Genomic DNA, 22,987 nt, shown 5'->3' on the forward strand with positions numbered 1-22,987 from the left:
CCCTTTAAAATAAAAAAAGAAGAAACTGCGTTTCCATATTTCATTTCTGGTTTAAAAAAGGAAAACGGAAGGGACGCAAAAGCGTCCTCAGTCTGACTATTATACTATTAAACTATAAGCTTATGTTACGGAAAATAATGCGATCAACTTAGGCGATCAATGATCAATGTTTATTGTCAATAAAAGTCGCTTGGAACAAAAGCATTAGCCTAACATGAAAACATTGAGTGGATATATGGACATACAAAATAACCCACTTTAACATTTCAATTATTTCAAAAAGCCACATGAAACATGCATATTCATGAATAACATTACATGAAAATCGCGTTGAACATATTATTTATAGAACATGTGTCAGTGCGCTCTTTGCAGAAGCAGAACGTTCATGCATGGCGGGTCATCTCTACACAAAAAAATATTTTCATACGCTAAATATAATAGCAAACTCGAGTTTAACACCTGTGATTTTGAACAATTAGGCCTAATATCATAAAGCTATAGCCTTTATTCCACGAACTGACATGAGCTGAAGGGAGTGGGAGGGAGTGTCTGTTGTGAGATTACGCCAGGGCACGTCAGCCAGCCCAGAGCTGTAGTGTGTGTGTGTGTGTGTGTGTGTGTGTGTGTGTGAGTGCGTGGGACTGCTGCCTGCTGAACAGAGGGTCGCAGGAAGAAGGATCTGAAGTGCCGGTGTTTCGGCTACAAAAAACCCGCCGAACTGATCCAAAACCAGCCAAATTTTTATCCACCCACCCAAACCCATTTTGCCCGCAAAATAGATTCCGAAACCGCCCCTTTTTCTGTCCCTCATGAGGACTCGAGACCGGTGTGCCTCGCAGGTGACGCTCATTCTCAATCACACACACCGATCTCGCTCGCTCCTCCCATGTCTCTCGCTCGTCCACCTCGCCACAATGCTTTATATATGTGTGTCTGTGTTTCCAATCTGCTCTTAACCTTAGAAATTAAGCATTAAACGCAAAGCTTTAAACACATTCTTGCCTGTGAAACTTTTTTAAACTTAATACATTAAAGGAGGGGGGGGGGTGAAACACTCAGTTTCTGTCAATCTCATGTCAATCTTGAGTACCTATAGAGTAGTATTGCATCCTTCATATCTCCGAAAAGTCTTAAGTTTTATCATATTTATAAAAGAAAGATCGGCTGGAGGCGTATCATGTGGGCGGAGCTAAACAGCCACGAGCGCGCGCAGCTATTGCGTTGAGAGCGTCTGAAAGCTGTGACATCCTTAAACGTGGAAAATAAAACATTATCCTATATAAACCATGATTATCAATCAGATTCAACCACACATATATGATCCAGAATCTGATCCGGAGGCTGAAATTGAACAGGAGAAGCAGCAGCAACGACTACAGCAGGACGTCTCTATGTGGTATGTACTGTAACTGTATATGTTCGCTTAGCGGCTTGTCATGCGCGAGTTTTACAACATTTGTGTATGTTTACTCATGGTTGATGAGGTCATGATTTGGTTTATGGATTATTGTATGCGACTTAAAGTTAGCAGTAGCAAGCGGAACGGTTTTGCATGTCATGTTGAGGTGCAGTTACACGCCAATAGCTAACAAATCAAAGACATTTGAAGCAGTTTTATTCACCGCCTTCTTCCAATGCACGACCGTGAACCTTAGTCGCTGGGACCGCTCCATCTTTCAGCATTAGATGAGCTACAAATCCGGTTGAACCGGGCCGAAATCACATTCAACCGAAATGCAGAGAACAAACAAAAACACTTGCGCAACTCCGTTGCTGCTCCGGAAAAACAAACTCCAACCACTGTCCCATTAACACTGGGTTCTTTGGGAAGCTGTACAGGGTTGTCTTGCCCTGACAACCAAAAACACACTTCTGTGGTGATATTGTTGATTTCGTGAAGTCCTGTGACTGCAGCGCAGCCGAGCAAAGCGCGTTAATTAAAAAAAACTTTCCGAAACTTGTGAGAAACCGGAAGGAGTATTTTTGGCACAGAAATACTCCTTAAAAAGTCCAACTTTCTTTTTTTGAAACTTTGTCCATGTTTAGAATGGGAATCCAAGTCTTTAACAGTGTAAAAAGCTCAGTATGCATGAAACAGCATTTCACCCCCCCCTTTAACTACAATGCTCCCGCCACATCTAGACTTAAAATGAATTGCGAGCGCTTCTTACATGGGGGGAGAGCTCGCACTCGCAGTTTATCTGAGTTGTTTTGCAGATACAAAGTTTAGTTTATTAGCACCACCGATAAAGGCATAAGGTCTGTATATGTTTGTTTACTGTTAGTTGTATGAGTGTTTTTGTGTTAACACGGGGTCCGCTACATTCTGTCTCCAAAAACATTTTGGGATAAGGTTTTCACACCGACAGCTGTCATAGTAAGACAGTTAGCAACTCTGTTTGTTTGTCTGAGTTAGCAACAGTAACTAAGGGGGGCAGGGCTTACCGATAGGTCAATTAGAATGCGATGAGCTTGTAATCACGACTTCAGAAGTGGGAAGTAGGACATTTCCGATAGCACGTGAAGGCAGCATTAGTTGTTCACTTTCGTTTGGAACGCACCTACAAATGGCATCCGCTTCCCGAAGAGCCCTTCAAGTGTGCAAAAATGCTTTGGAATTTGCCCTAAGCCCGACTGAATCTGAATCTTGAATCTCTCTTCCGGTACTTTAATCACTGTGACATTGTTACATCAACTAGCTGGAGTGGAGTGCCCTTAATCTCTACTAGAGGACACTCCTCCCGACTCCTTTGCTTTCCCTTCATGAACTACATTTCCCATAACCCATTGCCTGGACTCATTATTGTTTGATCACTTCCACCTGTGTGTCATCACCCTTGTTAACTGTAGCCCTTATTATTTAGTCATTCTCTGCAAAGTCTTGTTAGTGTCACACTGCATTTCTGAGCACTCGCTCTCAATTCCCTTGTTATGGTTTTGACTTTTGACTACCCTGGATATTGTATTTGTATTGTTTGCCTTGGTTTTGACCCTCTGCCTCTTACTTGGATTACGATTATGGATTACCCAATGAACACTGCATTTGAATCTTCACCCAAGCCTCGGAGCCGTTCAAGTCAGATTTTTTTAAACTTGTAACAAACTCTTACTTCAATGATAGTAAAAAGTGTATACAGCATGTTTCAATGACATGGGGAATGCAAAACATAACCAAAAGACTCACTCACACAATTATATATTTCATCACTGTAAATATATTGATTTCTTTCTTCGCCCACTTTAATAGGAAGTAATCGTGTGAATATGCAATGCTTTTTACATTTGTAAACAGCTCAAATGACAGAAACACCTTTACTATAATAATCACCTTTACTCACTATATTTTTTATAATTTTATTTCCCAGAAAACAAGAATAAAAATCTTATGTCATTGTACTTATCTAGTAAAACCATCTTGATTTAAGATTTTTTTTTTTTATATATTTAGACTGGAAACAAGACGACAATACTAAATAAGAAAAGCATTTTTTGCAGTGTTTGTCATGAAATATTTTGTTACTATAATGATGTAATTGGCCTGAACACCCCAATGAAAAAGTTCCAACATTATTATTTATATAAAATGTTATTTATTGAACAATATCATCTAATGACCAGTAATATCCATTATACAAGCGTAAGAAGGTTGTACAGTATAAAAAAAATAGACAAGCAAACAATTCAGTGCAGTGCTTAAAGTTAAATAAAAACACAAAGTTATGAAACTTTGCTCTGTCAAAACGATTTGCTCTGGAACAAATGATATATTCAGGAGACCTTTGCCCAGTAGATATACCCAAAACAAATTAAATCTCAGATTTAAACACAGAGGCTTTCGGAGATCCGCCGGTTACATGAGCGCTGCCTGTCTGGACCTCACAACTCTGAAAAAGTTGCTATCTTTATTACTCAACCACAGGTTTGAGGTTAGAACAACTACATTCACACCTGGCAATCTGTTAAAACTGCATCCCGTGACAGAACAACAGTAGTGTCTCAAAAACAGGTGTTTTAAATGAGGAGGCAAAGTCCTCACTTTTTTTTATAATACAGTACCAGAGCTGCCAACTCTCACGCATTGGCCGCGAGACACACGCATTTGATTGGTCTCACACGCCACACGCCCGATTTCTCACGCTGAAGTGTCAACCTGGTCGGTCAAATGCCTGAAAGATGAGTTTATAGATCTACCAGTTACCAGCTACTTGTTATCGACTACGGTAGTTCTGCTTTCGGTGAGGGGCTTCAAGATAAATGTGCAAATAAATACGGCGTAGTGCGTAATAAACAACGAATATAAAGAAGTTAAACCCACGGGCACCTCTTCTGTCCGGGCATCCTTCATGCATATTGTGGACAAACGTGAGAAAAAAGTAAGTGCTGTCAAGTGTATTAGCCTACGTGTGACACACTGTTGAAGTTTGATTTGAACTTATAATTAAATAAAAATTTCAAATCAGCAACACAATCTCAGGTGAACTGTCACATAAATGTTTTCTATGACGTTCAAATTGCGTAAAAAAGCTCATATTTCAGGTTGCTCCAGCTAACGCGCATGTGCAGTCTCAAGCGCATGTCATGTTTCTATGGCAACCCGAGCTTCCACTATGATTGACTTTAATAATAATATGAATGAACCGTCTTATTTAATCTTAAAGTTTTGATGAACAGACTCAAATAAATAATGCTGACGTCAGCGGCCACCGAACGAGCAATCGCTATTATAGTTCAAAAAGGCAAACAGTCAAAGTTATTATGCGAGTTAACTAGAGTCGAAATGCAAATCTGCAAAGACGCATTTGTCATTCGTCACCGTGACATAAAGTGGACTTTTAAAGCTGAAATGATGAGCGAAGTAAGCATGCTTGGAATAACAGGAGAGGAATATGGATTTAACTTTTTGGCCATGTCGTAATTGCATCACAATCAAGTAACGTTACAAGGAAGGGAGACGACGGCTAACGTTATAGGTAAGACAAAAAGTTATATTTTTCGCAACTTGTTTATTGACTTGTTAATATCAGTTTATTGTGGAATATGTGACAATCGGGTCCAGTCGGGTCTGTGTCTTCACGCCGGGTTCGGTTCCAGCTTTTAAATAATAGACGGGTCCAGGTCGGTTCCGGGTACTACATTTTTGGCATTTCTCGGATCTGCACGGGTCCGGGTCCAGCTTTTGAAATAATAGACGGGTCCGGGTCGGTTCCGCTTAGCACATTACGGGTCTCTTCGGGTTCGGGTACTAATTTTAGGACCCGTGAAGACCTCTAGTGTGACGCTCAGCTCAATCTCACGGCCCAAGCGAATGCTCCACTCATGAACTCAAATCCAGTTCTGACATGAAATTTGCCTGTACTTGTTGTAGCTATTAAATTAAGCTATTTTGTTTAATATTTATGTTTAAATATTATAGTGCTATTTTAAATGTCATCTAGGCTATTATGAAAAGTGCATAGAAAAAGTCAAAGACATAGGGTCAGAAATGATTTTGAATTTCTTTTTGTATAAATTGTAGCCTTAATTTTAATCAGTGTTTCAATTGCCTGGATTTAATAAATAAGCAAATAGGCAATAGCAGACAATAATCGTGACATGGAGGCGCTGGAGCGATCACATTTTGCACATGAACTGGAGCGCGTCTCAAATAAAGCCAAACTCAGCAGCTACTTGCCTCACAGACATGAGAAATGTGTGTATAGAAAGCTTGAAATGTCCATTTTTAAACTCAACAATTCGAAACGAAAAGAAAAAGTCAAGCAAATCCATGCGAGCATTCTCGAGTAGATTAATACGAACGCATCTGAAAAATAGCGGAGCAGAATGAGCTGATGCAGGGAAAGTGCATGATACAATTTGTCCTAAACATGACACACCAGTTATTTTGAAGCCCTCGATATAAAACATAAGATATAGTTAACATGTATAGTTTAAAGCAGCTTGCCCTTTCAGATGCTCTGAGAGATAGGCTTTACAAATAGCCTACTTGCTGTGTTTAATGCGTTTGAGATGTGGCGCTTTCCTCAGGGCATAACTTACATTTCACAGCTATATTCTCCATCTGTAAAGTCGTGCAAATATGTCCATTTTGCTGTCTGGAGAGGACGAGCTTCTGCAAGTGAATCTCTGCTAAAATTCAGGCTTCCGTGATCGAGCGCCGCAAACAGACGGAGCACAGTAGAATAGGAACGCAATAATTCTGACTGAAATATACATTTCTAAAATATTTGTTGTAGGACAGTAAATGTGCCATATGTGGAATTTTAAACCCACAAGTATATATATTTTATGAAAGTGACCATTATGGGGTAATCAAGTATTCTAATATGCTTTTGTTTTTATTTTAATTTTTAGTTTAGTGAATTTAAAAACAAAAGTATTAATTTTGTTTTTGGCCACCGTATAAACCCCCTTTTTGCACAATGTATTGCATAGCCTACATTACATTCACTGTATTTCAATATCAACATTGCTTTTAGGACATCAGTGGGCAGGATGTGAAATAAAATTATTAAAATAAGTACAGATTTATTTTTTCCAAATAGAAAAACTTAGAAAATACCGGGATGTATACCATTTATCACCATTCAACCAAAAAAGTATTGGGTTTACAAAATCGAATGATTCTGACAGTTTTTGCCATTGAAATGACCCAATAATCATGGATTCACCCCATACTCTTTGAAATTATAATTACATTGCATTATGTTGCCCGAAACCCCAAATATTATAACATTCTTCATTAATAAGAATTTGTTATTTGTAACAATGCCATTGTAAAAATGCTTTTTGAATGTAACTTAACTAGTTTAACTTACAACTAGCTTGTAAGTTAAAGTAGTTCTAATTAGACAAAATCATGCCTCTACATAGTGCTTTAAAATCGTGTCTTATTGATTCCTTTTTATCTTAATAGACAAAGAAATCAACAACAAAAAAACAATACTACCCCATTCAAATGCTGATGCAGAGAGAATGTTTTCTGTGGTTAACCACTGAAGTGTGTGTGTGTGTGTGTGTGTGTGTGTGTGTGTGTGTGTGTGTGTGTGTGTGTGTGTGTGTGTGTGTGTGTGTGTGTGTGTGTGTGTGTGTGGGCATGTTTTCGTGAAATATCAGGACACAAATGTGTATAATGACATGGGTATTACAAAAAGAGGGTGAAATATGAGGACGTTCCCCATGTCCTCACTTTTCAAAATGCTTATAAATCATACAGGATGAGGTTTTTTTCACAGAAAGTGAACTGCACAGTCTCCTGTGAGGGCTAGGTTTAGGGGCAGGGGCAGTGTGTGTGTGTGTGTGTGTGTGTGTGTGTGTGTGTGTGTGTGTGTGTGTGTGTGTGTGTGTGTGTGTGTGTGTGTGTGTGTGTGTGTGTGTGTGTGTGTGTGTGTGTGTGTGTGTGTGTGTGTGTGTGATGGGTAGGTTTAGGGGCAGTGTGTGTGTGTGTGTGTGTGTGTGTGTGTGATGGGTAGGTTTAGGGTCAGTGTAAGGGGATAGAAAATACGGTTTGTACGGTATAAAAACCATTACGCCTATGGAATGTCCTCACATTTCACAAAAACAAACGAGTGTGTGTGTGTGTGTGTGTGTGTGTGTGTGTGTGTGTGTGTGTGTGTGTGTGTGTGTGTGTGAGTGTGTGTGTGTGTTGCGGTTATATTCACCGATCGGGCCAGCCGAGTAATAAAAAAATAACATTCCAATTAATCGCGGGGGGATGAGAGATAAATCATTGTGTTTGTTTGATAAAGACATTTTGCGAGCCCTGTGGGCGAATAATCATTCCAGTTGCCGTTTTCCCACACGCTTTCAAAACAATCCAATCATAGCAGTGCGCGTTAACTTTCAAGTCTTCAGTGCGGCACGCCCATAAAAACAGAGTGTGTCTTGAGAGAGCCTCAAAACCAGGGCAGAAAATAGCCTATTACTTATTCATTATGATGTTTTTGAATGTAAAAAGCACGTAAACTTCATAAGTTGACCTCAGACAACAGTATACACAAATAAAAAGAGCCAGTTCATGACCCCTTTAAGTTTAATGATTTGAAACAAACTCCTGACCCTAAGTAGGAGCAATAATAATTGTAATTCTTGGCTTAACAAGAACTACTGGGAAACATATTGTAAAGGCAGAGCATTTGAATGCATCGCTCGTATGTTTAGACAAGTAAGGTATTAAACAAATTGACTTGAGTGCCAACTGCGCTGAAACAATCAATGATCCATTGAGAAGAAAAGAGATAGAGAGAGAGATAGCATTGCTAATCCTCTGATGGTGGAGGCCAAAGCAGGATTAGTTGAGTTCTGGGTGTAAAGCTCTCTTCAAAGCACTGGGTGAGTCCTGATGGTATAAATAGGGCTGCAGCATCTAAGCCACTTTCACGAGTTGCCTCGTTTCATCTGGACTGCTGCTGATTAAGGTTTGATGTTTCGAGTGACGTTACATTACGTTACGTTAAGACACAAGCCTTTGTGGAATTTGTATGCGTTTATTGATTCGCTGAAAGTGGAGTCTCCAGAATCACTCACTCGTTCACTTATTCACTATTCCCTAGATAGCAAATTACATTTGAGTCTGGGAAATAAGTGAATGAAATAAAGTAAGCAAATTCGCCAGCCTTGTGGTTTCACTAGTACAATAAATATGAATTTGGGTTGTCAGGCTTAATTTGTGTTCATGGTCATTAAAATACTACTAATAAAAAAATGCAATAAAACAAGAAAAAGCATATACACAAGTCTCCACATTGTATGTTTTTAATGTTTTAATATCTTGAAACTCTCCTGTCCAAGCAGTGTTTTGTGCTCAGGTGATATATGATAAGAAAACTGTTATGATTATACGAATACATTAGAGTAACCCTACAGTGAATACTGAATATTTTTGAATCCTCCACCAAACAAATTTTTCTTCCAGTGAATTAATAATGCAATCTCACTGAATTAAAGGAAACACTTTACACATAAATCTGAGTAAAAAAAAAACACACTTCTCGGCACTTCTCTATTTTGAGCTGTAGCGTTCCCTACCTCACTTTTTCTTGCATTACGGCACTTCTCACAGAGGACGAGGTGTGTGTTTATTGATAGATTGTCATGATATCTGCAGTTCTTTGTCATAAATGCCATTCACCTAATGTGATGTGAGAGCGATACGTTTCCTATCCACTGTAATGTTTCCGCTGCGTTCACCCCTCATCACAGTTTTCCTAAAGTGAATACATACTTTAGAAAATATTTTCATTTGAAGATGTCAAATTCAATTAAATTAGACATTATAATGTGGCATTAGATTAACATCGTGCAAAGAAATAATACACTTAAAGTAGCCTAACCTGGTTGCCTAAAAATTTAGTTAATTTAAACAAAAAAATTTAGTTGATACAAAGAGATTAGTTTATTCAATGGAAATTCAAAATATGATGTTATTTGAACAACACTTGTGAACCTAAGCTGATTTGACAAAAGATTTGTGAAAAGAAGAGAATCATCATGTTGTTATTTTGTTCTACTATGCACTGTAAACCCAAATAAGTTGGCAAAACTAAAAAAAAAATAAACAAAATAAAATGGAGGCAATCAGTTAAGAAATGTAAAGTTTAAGTAAGCAGAATATGCAGATTTTTATTTTGTACTCATACATTTTAATTGCTCTGAACTTGAAATATTTGAGTACGCTAATTCTTACATTTAACTTTAAAAATATATTGTAATTTCAAAGTTTTAGTATTGGAAACTTGACCAGCTTTAGCTAATTCAATAATATATATATATATTAGGGCTGTCAACGTTAACGTATAATTAAAATAATTGAACGCAATTAACGCAAATAAATGACAGAAGTATGTCAAGCTGCGTCGTTTAACGTAATTTTCGTCACGCAGTTATTTGATCTTAGAAGCCGGGAGTTTATCACAATCACACTGAGCATCTACAGCACCTGAAACCCTGGGAGGAGGACATTTCCATTCTAATTCTTTAACTCGATTCTGCTTCTCTGTTTTTGATCTGGCCATTTAAAGCCGTTAAACTCTGGGAAGGTTTTCAGTGATCCAGGAATCGAATTCATTCCAACAGTCCAAAACAGCGCTAATGTAAAGAAGGACAGGCGGATCAGGCTACATCAGAGAGAATACAGACTCACATCGTGTTTTTAGTGAATTATTAATTCAGTGTGTGCTTTGCTTTAAAACACGAGCTCTGTCCTATTCTGCTATTTGTTTCAGAAGAGCGCAATGTTGGTGTCGTGCAGTAAGCATGTGAGTGTTATATTGATGCACAAACAAACCGTGTATGTATGTATGTACCAAGCGGCAACCTCCTGCAGTTTCTCTTGAAGCCAATACGGAAGTGAGTTAAACTGCAGTTCATCGACTGGCCACTAGAGTCAGGCTCCAGAAGGAGCAGAATCTCATTGAGCTCATGTTAAAATGCCCAACTTTACAGCAGATTAAAACATGTTTACAGTCTGGTACAAATTGTGCTTTTGGTCTGTACGGCTAATTTTGCCCTTCATGAGAACTGTGAGGTGGGTGAATTTTTTTATAACTCATTCGTTTACATTATATAAAGCCTTAACCCTGTGGTGCTCTTGGTTTAGGGGTTGCATTGGTTGTCTTCCCGGTCATAAGTGACCGGACACCTAAACATTAAACTTCCTCCACCCCAGTAAAACCAATGCAATGTATTTTTCTTGAATAATGTTTTTTCTTTTTAATTTTGTATTTTGAGATGATTTGATGGTATTTTTTAAATATTTATGCAATAATTATGGTCTATTTTTGCCATTGAAATTATACCTTTTTTTTGTAATTGAATTATTCTTTTTTTATTATTATTGCAATATTTGAGGTTAAAATAGAGACTAGGCCTTGAAAATAATTTTTTTAAGGCAGATTAGCCCCTCTTTTGGAATTATTTAAGAAATCATACAACCGTGGGTGTAAGCACTAGAGGTCTCTATGGAGAGGCTTGAGAATTCCCTGAACACATTTAATGATTTTTTTTTTTTGATGGATTTGAATATATATTAAAAAAATCTCAAAGACTATTTCTTATAAAGTTTTAGAATTTTTTTGTTTGTTAGAAATTTAGATTTTTTCTGTGAATTTGTGTTTTTGCAGATTTCCCATTCATTTCTTATGGTGTCATTTTTGACCGAAGAGCACAAGTGGGAGTATTTTTTTTATGACCACTTAGCATGCTTGAATCACGCCCTGCTCAATTTTTTTGTGTGTTAACATGCCTAATGCTAGAAAAGTCACCAAGTTTCATATTTTTCCGATGAAGCTGTGATTTAAAAAAATTCTAAATGTGGTTCATAAGTTCAGTTTTTCATAGGTGTGTGTGTGTATAAGTGTGCGTGTGTGTGAGCAGATGTGTCAATATCACACTCTTGATGTTTTAGAGTGTCACTGCTTTACTGCTGTGTACTTTTTTTCAGCTTTGTGGCCGATTTGTAGATTGTACACACAAATATTCTGTGAATTTGTGTGTTTTTGCTGATTTCCCATTCATTTCCTATGGTCGGTCATTTATGACCGAAGACAATGAACGCTACTTTTTTTTTTTTACAACCAATTAGCATGCAATTTTTTTGTGTGTTCACATACCTAATGCAAGAAAAGTCACCAAGTTTCATATCATTCCGATGAAGCTGTGATTTTAACATTTCAAAACAGAAAATTTTCCGGTCAGAAATGACGAAGAGCAGCAGAGGGTTAAAGTTCTGCATAATTAAGGGCGTGGCCACTTCGAGTGACAGGCGGATAGCCATTTATCTGCTGTCTGTTAGTCATCGCGTCACTTCAGCTCCGCCCACGTCCCGCCTCTTTGCCCATTTTCTGTTATCTGGGAGCGACGCGCTGCCAAGATGGCGACGGCCATCTCGACCCGAATTTACGCTTCAAAACTGCTCTTCAGAATCCTATGGGTGACATCACGGACACTACGTCCATATTTTTTTTACAGTCTATGATATGTACGCAATTTATGCCGCCAAAGTGGTTGATTTATTAGTTTTTTTGGCGTCTCCGTGTGGTTCTGTTCGGTATCGCAGCTTGACTAGTCTACATTTAAAGGGTAACTAAACCCCAGTCAAATCAATGAACCTCGAATCAATGAACAGCATTAATAAAGCCCCAGTCTTGTAGATCATTAACTAAAAAAAGTTGGTTTAAGGTTTAGTTACCCTTTAAATTTACATTTTACATAAAATGTCTAAAATGAAAACAATCTTGTTGTTGTTGCTCTGTACACATACTATACACTGTGAATTCTGTAATGTATTTTTTTAATGGGTGCTTAGGTGTGTATAAATGTATTATATAAAATAATTATATGGACTCCATATATTTGGTTATTTTGTGTCCTTTTGGAGTCTCCAATGATCCTTGAAGCTGTAGGACTGCAGTTTTGTGAGAGTCACATTTCAATCTGATTGTTTACTTTGGATATACCAAATTATGACCACATTAATGTGTTTAATAAGATACATGGCGAATGCTTAATTTCAGGATAAGCGTGCGATTAAGACAACAAAGGTACGATTAATCGCAATTAAAGAAATGTAATCTATTGACAGCCCTAATATACAGTGAGGAAAATAAGGATTTGAACACCCTGCTATTTTGCAAGTTCTCCCACTTAGAAATCATGGAGGGTCTGAAATTGTCATCGTAGGTGCATGTCCACTGTGAGAGACATAATCTAAAAAAAAAAATCCAGAAATTATTTAGCTATTTTTTATACTCTTTATTTGTATGATACAGCTGCAAATAAGTATTTGAACACCTGTCTATCAGCTAGAATTCTGATCCTCAAAGACCTGTTAGTCTGCCTTTAAAATGTCCGCCTCCACTCCATTTATTATCCTAAATTAGATGCACCTGTTTGAGGTGGTTAGCTGCATAAAGACACCTGTCCCCCCAATACAATCAGTAAGAGTCCAACTACTAACATGGCCAAGACCAAAGAGCTGTCCAAACACACTAGAGACAAAATTGTACACCTCCACAAGACAAGGAAAAGGCTACGGGGAAACTGCCAAGCAGCTTGGTGAAAAAAGCTCCACTGTTGGAGCAATCATTAGAAAATGTAAGAAGCTAAACATGACTGTCAATCTCCCTCGGACTGGGGCTCCATGCAAGATCTCACCTCGTGGGGTCTCAATGATCCTAAGAAAGGTGAGAAATCAGCCCAGAACTACACGGAGGAGCTGCTCAATGACCTGAAAAGAGCTGGACCACCGTTTCCAAGGTTACTGTTGGTCATATACTAAGACATGGTCATGGTTTGAAATCATGCATGGCACGGAAGGTTCCCCTGCTTAAACCAGCACATGTCCAGGCCCGTCTTAAGTTTGCCAATGGCCATTTGGATGATCCAGAGGAGTCATGGGAGAAAGTCATGTGGTCAGATGAGACCAAAATAGAACTTTTTGGTCATAATTCCACTAAACGTGTTTGGAGGAAGAAGACTGATGAGCACCATCCCAAGAACACCATCCCTACTGTGAAGCATGGGGGTGGCAGCATCATGCTGTGGGGGTTTTTTCTGCACATGGGACAGGGCGACTGCACTGTATTAAGGGGAGGATGAGATTTTGGGGAACAACCTCCTTCCCTCAGTTAGAGCATTGAAGATGGGTCGAGGCTGGGTCAATGACCCGAAGCACACAGCCAGGATAACCAAGGAGTGGCTCTGTAAGAAGCAGATCAAGGTTCTGGCGTGGCCTAGCCCGTCTCCAGACCTAAACCCAATAGAGAATCTTTGGAGGAGCTCAAACTCAGGCCAGAAACCTGATCTAGAGAAGATCTGTGTGGAGGAGTGGGCCAGAATCCCTCCTGCAGTGCAAACCTGCTGAAAAACTACAGGAAACCTTTGACCTCTGTAATTGCAAACAAAGGCTACTGTACCAAATATTAACATTGATTTTCTCAGGTGTTCAAATACTTATTTGCAGCTGTATCATACAAATAAATAGTTAAAAAATCATACATTGTGATTTCTGGATTTTTTTTTTTAGATTATGTCTCTCACAGTGGACATGCACCTACGATGACAATTTCAGACCCCTCCATGATTTCTAAGTGGGAGAACTTGCAAAATAGCAGGGTGTTCAAATACTTATTTTCCTCACTGTATATAATATATATAACACATTTATCATAAATCTGTTCTCAAATTTAGCTCACGCTCCACTCGTCACATGATGGAAACCCTACAAAACACAACATAACAGAAACTCTTCTAAACTAGCATTAAACACTACTGATCTCCCACTAATGTTAATCTTGCACAGAAAACATAATATAACACTTAATTTAGGCATTTACTGTCCCCTTTGAGTGTCATGGCAAAGCATGCTGGGAAATAGCAAAAAAAACTCAAAACAACGAAACAGTTTAGATTACTTAAAATATGTCAGTTTAGTGAACTTAAAAGAAAAAGAAAGTGCGACATACTCATAAATGTTCATTTGATTCATTTGAGTTGGCTTTACTCAAACCAATTCATTATTTTGAGTGTTAGGGTTTACAGTGTGATTTTGGGGTTTGGGCGTCACTTTGGATTATAGAAGTGGCAAATTGATAATTCATGTTCTGTTTTTTTTATTTTATATATTAAACAACAACAAAAAAAAGGTATGGTTTAATAGTTGGCAGATTAACCATATTACAATAATATAAGGATTGTCAATATTATAAATTAATATTAATGAATATGATCTGGTTAGTTAATGATTTGAAATTCGGACACCACTACAAAATGGCCGACACCCTACATATACACCGCACTATATAAGAGCACAGCATATATATTTCGAACACAGCAATTGCAGGTGGTTATGCACACACATCATTCATAATGACTTTAAAAGAAGGGTATGATACATACAGCAGCCTATATTGAGAATTGATCACACACTTGAGTGGAATCATACACATGGATGGCCAAGCTTTTAAACTCACACTTTCAGCACAACATCACCACTTATTAGAGATTGTAAATAATCAAACAAACTAATAAACAGCAGGGTAACCGTAGTGTGTGGGACTTTATTATTTCTAATGTAAAACTTAATGTTAAAATAAATTGATATGCAAATAGATTGGCTGTACCTCAGCTTCTGATTGGCTGATGAGCGTAAAACAGCATCTGGTGAGACAGCAGAAGATGAGCAACAAGCATCTGATTGGCTGAAGACGAGTAATACAGCCTCTGATTAGCTGATGATAGTAAAACGGCTATGGGTGTCTGAAGATGTGAAACAAGCATCTGACTGGTTGAAGACGAGTACGGCAGCATATGAAAAACTGTCATTTGTTGGGTATAATTTGACATGTTTTGTTGCAAAATAAAAGCTCTAATAATTGTAATTTTACTGAAATTGCACAGTCCAGATAAAGCCCTCTGTAATTAAGACATCACAAATAATAGGTGAGATGATTGAATAGTGTTTTAGTGTGTAAACCTCTGGAAGTTAAGGTCAGACAGGATTACGGGCAGTGCTCTTATGTGCTGTATCAGATCAGTGACGCTCTTACAGAAATCCTGATCTCTGTAGATCTTCATTGAGGCCACCACATGCCTTAAACACACACACACACACACACACACACACACACACACACACACACACACACACACACACACACACACACACACACACACACACACACACACACACACACACACACACACACACACACACACACACACACACACACACACACACACACAACATCCTGTCTTGATGAGCCTAAATTAGTACGTTTGAGAGGAACATGATGCCATTACGGCCTTACTGCTGTCACACTGCTAACATGAGAAACACCACATAATGTGGGAACAAATGATTACAGACAGACTTGTGCATTTGTCCGCTGGATTGGATGGAACTGAATTCATTAATTTGGTTTTTAGATTGAATTTTGTCCTCGTCCACTGGGATTTTTATGACATGGTAGTTCAACACTTTATTTACTGCAACTTTTAGTTGTTGTTTCATACATAAAACAAATGTTTAATACATTCTTTGAGTGTTTGGTAGACTTTTAATGCATGTGTGAGCAATGAATGAATAAATGAACATGGCTGTGTGAAACGAATGGAATAAAATCCGTGGATCAATGAGGATCCGTGATAAATGAGTCACTATTCAGTTTGTAAATCACACTAGTTTGTATAAGAGCATTTGTCCATCTGATGAAATAAGACTACTATCTCAAAATGAGCTACTTACAGTATAAAACTCAATTTTACGTTATATTGTGCACTGCCAGAAATAATTTATTAATCAGTATTGATGTTGGGGGGGAGGGGGGGTTATTTTTTCAACAAATTACACAGTCAAAGGTACAGTCAAACCAAAAATGCTTCAGACCCCAGATATAATGTTTCTCTAGTGTGTGCAGGACACACACAGTTCATTTCTGTAAGTGAGGAGAGCAAAATAAAGTCAACTGTGACATATTATACCCAATAATTCCTCATACAGCGACTGCCAGTAAAACTGATCTACCAAAATGATTCAGACACTTTGACCTGAGCATGTTTTGCTTCAGTGTTTTCTCTTTAATTGCTAATGTGACCTTTGACCCCGCAGACTGAACAGAATGAAGCATTGCTTGAGCTGAACTGGTCTTATCTAATTGTGTTCTTAAATCTCACAGATGATTGGAATCATTACATCCCTTTCTATCAAAGTTATCTGACATTATCAAGATGAATTATGACACGGTTTAACTCTGAGTTCTTGTCATATTTTATTACTTTTTTATAAACTATAGTGAATAAACTGATCATGTGAGAAATGTTGAAGGTGTCTGAATACATGGTTTGACTGTACATTACATTCGAGGATAAGAATGTTTTTAGAGAAAATATGTGTTTTTCTTGTTTTATTTTAAGCATAAACCTCACTACATTTGTGAATTAAATTCAAGTTTAATTAACAACAAATGCAGTCTTGTTTTAAGGATGTTTCTATATTTATTTTTTACAGGTAAACAAGACAAAACACTGATTAAAATAACACTGTGCCCTCTTTTGTGAGTGAGACATGAGTCAAGGAGTTTAAACAGAATGAGCGATGAACTAAACCAGCAGACATTTCTCAGCCTAAGTCTGTCATGGAGAAGCACAGACCAGCAAAATTACTCTATTCACACACCCACAGACTCACTCCTGCTCTCTGCCTCCACCTCACACACACACACACACACGCACGCACACACGTGTGTGAATGCTACTGTAAAAATAGACATCTTAAAGAGGCAGCAGCCATCTGAGAATCACTGACAGTGACAGAGTAATCTTAAACCATAAGCATATAATCATGAATATGAGTTTGCATTTCATATTGCATTTTATATTTTCAAAAGATATAACATATCCTGATATAAATATGCACGTCTGATTAGATTAGGTCTGATGATATAGCCTACTATACAAATGGCTTTCACTATGAAAAATGTGCATTCGTGCAATTAAATAATCTCCGACAAAAGTCTTACAAGTGCATACACTGTAAAAACAAAACAGTTTTGTCAGTGTATTTTTCTGAATGCCTGACAAGGGTTTTATGCCTGAATCCACGTGAAGTTACAACAGAGATCAGATTAGGTAGAAATAGCTTCACAATATAACAACTGCATGTTTCACTTTGACAGTTCAGCATCAGCCATGCCTGTCTGAGAGCAGCTGAGGCCCTATCAGCTTCCTTTATCTGCCTCTTTCCAACAGTTTCAGCGCTATCCTCGAAATGTGGTAAGTTACAAACCCCGTCTCTGCACGTTTCATGTAAAGCTGGTGACTTTGAAGAACACACACACACACACACTTTGAGTCACACATTGTCTTGTCATTGCTCGAATATCCACACAACACCCACACAACATCCCTCACACACTCCCGTATGTCTCGAAGACTCTCAATAACGCTTGTTCTATCACACTTGTCAACACGAGCACACACATGCAGAAGTGTCCTACCTCTTTGGGTGTCTTTTTACGGTGAGGAGTACACTGAGTGATCATGGGAAAGCAGCAGTAGCAGCACAGCAGACGGGAATATCCAGCATGATGCTGTAAACTATGTCTTTTTCCTGATCTTGTCCTCACCTAGTCACTCTTTTGCTGTATCTTCTGTATTTTTCTGTCTCGCCCGCTGTGAGCGCACTCTCTCTCTCTCTCTCTCTCTCTCTCTAAAGCTCGCTCTGCTTTCTTTCGGCTTCACACACACACACACACTCACACACTTCAGCTCGCCCTTTGTGACCCCCTCCTATTTCTCCCTCTCTCTGTGGGTGTATAATTAGACTCAGTCCTGTCGTGATACAGCTTTCACTCATTGTGGGAACTGAGCTCTGAGCTGCTGGACGTGCTGGCAGGAAGCCGAGCAGCTTTGCTCATTAACCTCTTAAGAGCTGGGGAATGTACCAGCACTGCCTGCGCCCCATTGGCCACTTCCTCCTCTCATCCCAGCCAAGGGCTGCTTTAATTGGCTGCAGAACTACATGCTTCCATCCAGAAGCTCACACCATTGGCTACAGTGCCACATGCACTAGCTTGCTGCTTGTCTACAGGCTCTGTTTTACATTTAAAGGTGCTGTATGTAAGTTTTTGGCTGTACTAAAGCATAAAAATACCATATGTCTGCAGATATTTGTTTCTCGAGCAAAGCTTCAGCCAGTTATTGTGCTTTGAAATGTGCGTTCCGTGTCAGAATGTCTGTTTTTGTTTTGGTTTGTTTGACTCCGCCCACAGCCAGTTTACCCAATAGTATTTCAACACCACAGGTTGCCTGTTGGCGGAGTTTTTCAGCCATGGAAGCCAGCAAACAAACTGGGTCAGAGATCACAGATTCTCGGCGTCCGTTTAAAATCTCTATGAACAACACGCGTGAGCGTCGAGTCTTGATGAGGAGGAGGCCGGAAAACCACAATCTCCATATTTTTGAATTTGGACTGCAGTACCTATTTCAACCACTAGCTGTCAATCCTACACACCGCACCTTTAACCACCAACTTTCTATATTCTTATCTGACTACACAAGTTTTGTTGTGATGCACTATTCAAAGTGTTGTCTAGACATTTAGGTAATCCAACAGATGAAGATGCTTGACATATGTAATCATGTTAAAAATCATAATAGTCAAAAAAGTACTTAAAAACAAAAATGATGTGAGTACTGTCACAATGCTAGAGTGTGTTCTGAGTAGTTTCTATGGGACTGCTGTACAGCTGCTTGTTGTTGTGGTTGGTACATCTATAAAACACAGTATATCTTAAATAAGGTTTATTTTTTCAACCCCATCGGCAAATAGTTGCTCAAAAATAATAATACAATTAAATACAATTCTTAACTTTCAATTTTGATTATCAGTAAATGTATCATAGTTTAAGGGTCATAGTCTTTTTATTAGAAAAAGTGCATTCTCTATTATGCCCCTTTTTAGAATATGTAATATAAGTCTCAGGTGTCCCCAGAATCTGTGAAGTTTTGATTATGGTCTCTATCACGCGACATTGCAGTTCTTCATAATGGTTAAATTTAACTATCTGCATGCCTTTTAAAGCTTCTGATATATGGTTTTCTGAGCGCACACACATCCCAAGCACCAGCACAGAAAGCTGGATGTCAGACGGAGCGTCCCGTGAGTATTGAACTAAGTTCTCTTTCACATCTTATTGCACTTAAACTGTCAAATACACCCAAGGTTATGTCAAAAACACACACCGTTCACATTAACACAGTGAGTTATGTCTGTTAAACTAAACAGCAGGGAAAGAAATGTGTATATTAGCTCTGTTTATTAAAGTGACAGCAGTGTAATATACAGGACCTACTGCTATATCTGCTGTTAATACGAATCAAACAACAGAAGAAAAACAAAATCACTCACTGCTCTCGACTGAATGAACTTTAGTAGCTTTAATAAGAACACATTTCTTACTTGAATGCTCTGGGGAGGAGATAAACATGACAGACTGTGTACAGCTCACTGTGGGCGGGGTCTATGCTAATAGGGCGGAGTCAGTCAGCAGTCGTGGGCGGGGTCTATGCTTATAGGGCGGAGTCGAACATTCCTGAATGGCTAATTTTGAGACACTGTTTCAGATGTATGGGGAAAATAAAAGGAGTGGTTGGATTTTTACCACAAAAGGGTGGTTGTGTACACACACTGCAGACACACAATTATGTTCAAATTCAATATAAAAGTGAATTTTGCATAATACACTCCCCTAAAGGATTATTAGGAACACCTGTTCAATTTCTCATTAATACAATTATCTAATCAACCAATCACATGGCAGTTGCTTCAATGCATTTAGGGGTGTGGTCCTGGTCAAGACAATCTCCTGAACTCCACACTGAATGTCGGAATGGGAAAGAAAGGAGATTTAAGCAATTTTGAGCATGGCATGTACGGGCCGGTCTGAGTATTTCACAATCTGCTCAGTTACTGGGATTTTCACGCACAACCATTTCTAGGGTTTACAAAGAATGGTGTGAAAAGGGAAAAGCATCCAGTATGTGGCAGTCCTGTGGGCCAAAATGCCTTGTTGATGCTAGAGGTCAGAGGAGAATGGGCCGACTGATTCAAGCTGATAGAAGAGCAACTTTGACTGAAATAAGCACTCGTTACAACCGAGGTATGCAGCAAAGCATTTGTGAAGCCACAACACACACAACCTTGAGGCGGATGGGCTACAACAGCAGAAGACCCCACCGGGTACCACTCATCTCCACTACAAATAGGAAAAAGAGGCTACAATTTGCACAAGCTTACCAAAATTGGACAGTTGAAGACTGGAAAAATGTTGCCTGGTCTGATGAGTCTGGATTTCTGTTGAGACATTCAGATGGTAGAGTCAGAATTTGGCGTAAACAGAATGAGAACATGGATCCATCATGCCTTGTTACCACTGTGCAGGCTGGTGGTGGTCAGTGTTGCCACAGTTACTTTGAAAAAGTAACTTAGTTACTTTACAGATTACTTGATTTTAAAAGTAACTAAGTTACTTTACAGATTACTTGATTTTAAAAGTAACTAAGTTAGATTACAAGTTACTTTATTAGTTACATTCATCAGTTGCCGACAACACCCCTGCCGCCTCAACATAGAAATGACAACTGTTTTTGCCAACACTAAACATAAAACATGTTACTAAACATAAAACACTAAACATAAAACCCTAAACATGTTAATGAAAAGGTACAAATTACTTTGTGTTCTTATTAAATACATTTATGAAAAACTATTTATATATTTAATTTTTAATTTATATTTATATATGAATGTAAATAATTATATGGGCCTACACAAATAATATAAAATTACAAGATTTATATTTTATTGTAAACGTAATGTGCAGCTCTGTAAAGGGACAACAAATATATGATCGATCCGTGAGAACAATATATTTTTTAATAATCTTTAAGTGCACAAAACTATGAAAATATATGAAACGCTTCAAAACAGAGCGGCAACAAAGCGCTTATGCGCATCCCGGGTGCAGAATGATGCGCTTAAAGCAACATGGAATCAGAGTGTGCAGTGCAGCGCGAGTGCACATTGAAAAGTTCACGGCATAAAGAGAAGATGAGCGTTGAGCCCACAAATCCTAGTCTACTATGTAGCCTATATCGGTCCAAACATTCACTGATTATTTGTTTCTTCACAGTTTTTAATTCTTGTGCGTGTGATGCTAATTAATAGTCCTTGTGTTGTCACCCGAGTAGCGAGCACAACATCTTTCAGAAACCGCTAGATAAACTCCAGGAAGATAAATTATTTTATCAACATATCAAGTATTATAACGGGAATATATCATATTATGGAGTGAGCTTTACCGCTGACTGCTGACTGGAACCGAACGACGCGCAGTTTTGCTGAATGGAGAATGATTGACAGCTACAGCGGAGGAAAGACATTCAGCTATGGAATGGCTTTAGATTACTTTGTAGGCTACTAGCAAATAATAATATACTAATAATGATTGCTGAAGGATAATGTGACAATATATATTTCTGATGATTATTTAATTATCACGACATGCCTAATCTGAAGTGACTGCCTGTCTTGAGTTTTGTCGACAGACGGAGGCGGCAAGAAATTTGACGGAGCGGCCGCTTCGTAATTCTCTATGCAGGAAAACCCCTGCTGAGACTAAACAAGAAAGCAAAAATAAATATTTTTACTAAGGAAAATGACAAAAAAAAGTAACTCACAGTGACTTGGATAAGTTACTTTAATCTGATTACTGGTTTGGAAATAGTAACGCGTTAGATTACTCGTTACTGGAAAAAGTGGTCAAATTAGAGTAACGCGTTACTAAGTAACGCGTTACTGGCATCACTGGTGGTGGTGGTGTAATGGTGTGGGGGATGTTTTCTTGGCACACTTTAGGCCCCTTAGTGCCAATTGGGCATGGTTTAAATGCCACGGCCTACCTGAGCATTGTTTCTGCCCATGTCCATCCCTTTATGAGCACCATGTCCCCATCCTCTGATGGCTACTTCCAGCAGGATAATGCACCGTCACAAAGCTCCAATCATTTCAAACTGGTTTCTTGAACATGACAATGAGTTCACTGGACTAAAATGGCCGCCACAGTCACCAGATCTCAACCCAATAGAGCATCTTTGGGATGTGGTGGAACGGGAGCTTCGTGCCCTGGATGTGCATCCCACAAATCTCCATCAACTGCAAGATGCTCTCCTATCAATATGGGCCGACATTTCTAAAGAATGCTTTCAGCACCTTGTTGAATCAATGCCACGTAGAATTAAGGCAGTTCTGAAGGCGAAAGGGGGTCAAACACAGTATTAGTGTGTGTTCCTAATAATCCTTTAGGTGAGTGTAGATCACCTTTAAATGTGCACTGTGTACATTTTAGCAGCCTCTATAGCGGTGAGGTTGCAAATGCAATCACGCACCGCTCACCCCTCCCTGTCGAAGCACATAGAGAAGCCACGGTGG

General features: G+C 38.7%; 1 protein-coding gene across 3 annotated transcripts in view; it reads right to left on the reverse strand.

Moving 5' to 3' along the window:
• Positions 1 to 18,173, reverse strand: part of LOC307117907 (uncharacterized protein) — a 53,014-nt gene extending 34,841 nt beyond the window's left edge. For all 3 annotated transcript variants that reach the window (XM_079803148.1, XM_079803145.1, XM_079803147.1), the window contains exon 1: positions 17,994 to 18,173. The gene's annotated coding sequence lies outside the window, so the exon portion shown is untranslated. The remainder of the gene's footprint in view (positions 1 to 17,993) is intronic.
• Between the last annotated feature and the right edge of the window lie 4,814 nt (positions 18,174 to 22,987).

Source organism: Gobio gobio (assembly GCF_949357685.1).
Source record: "Gobio gobio genome assembly, chromosome: 21".
NCBI lineage: Eukaryota > Metazoa > Chordata > Actinopteri > Cypriniformes > Gobionidae > Gobio > Gobio gobio.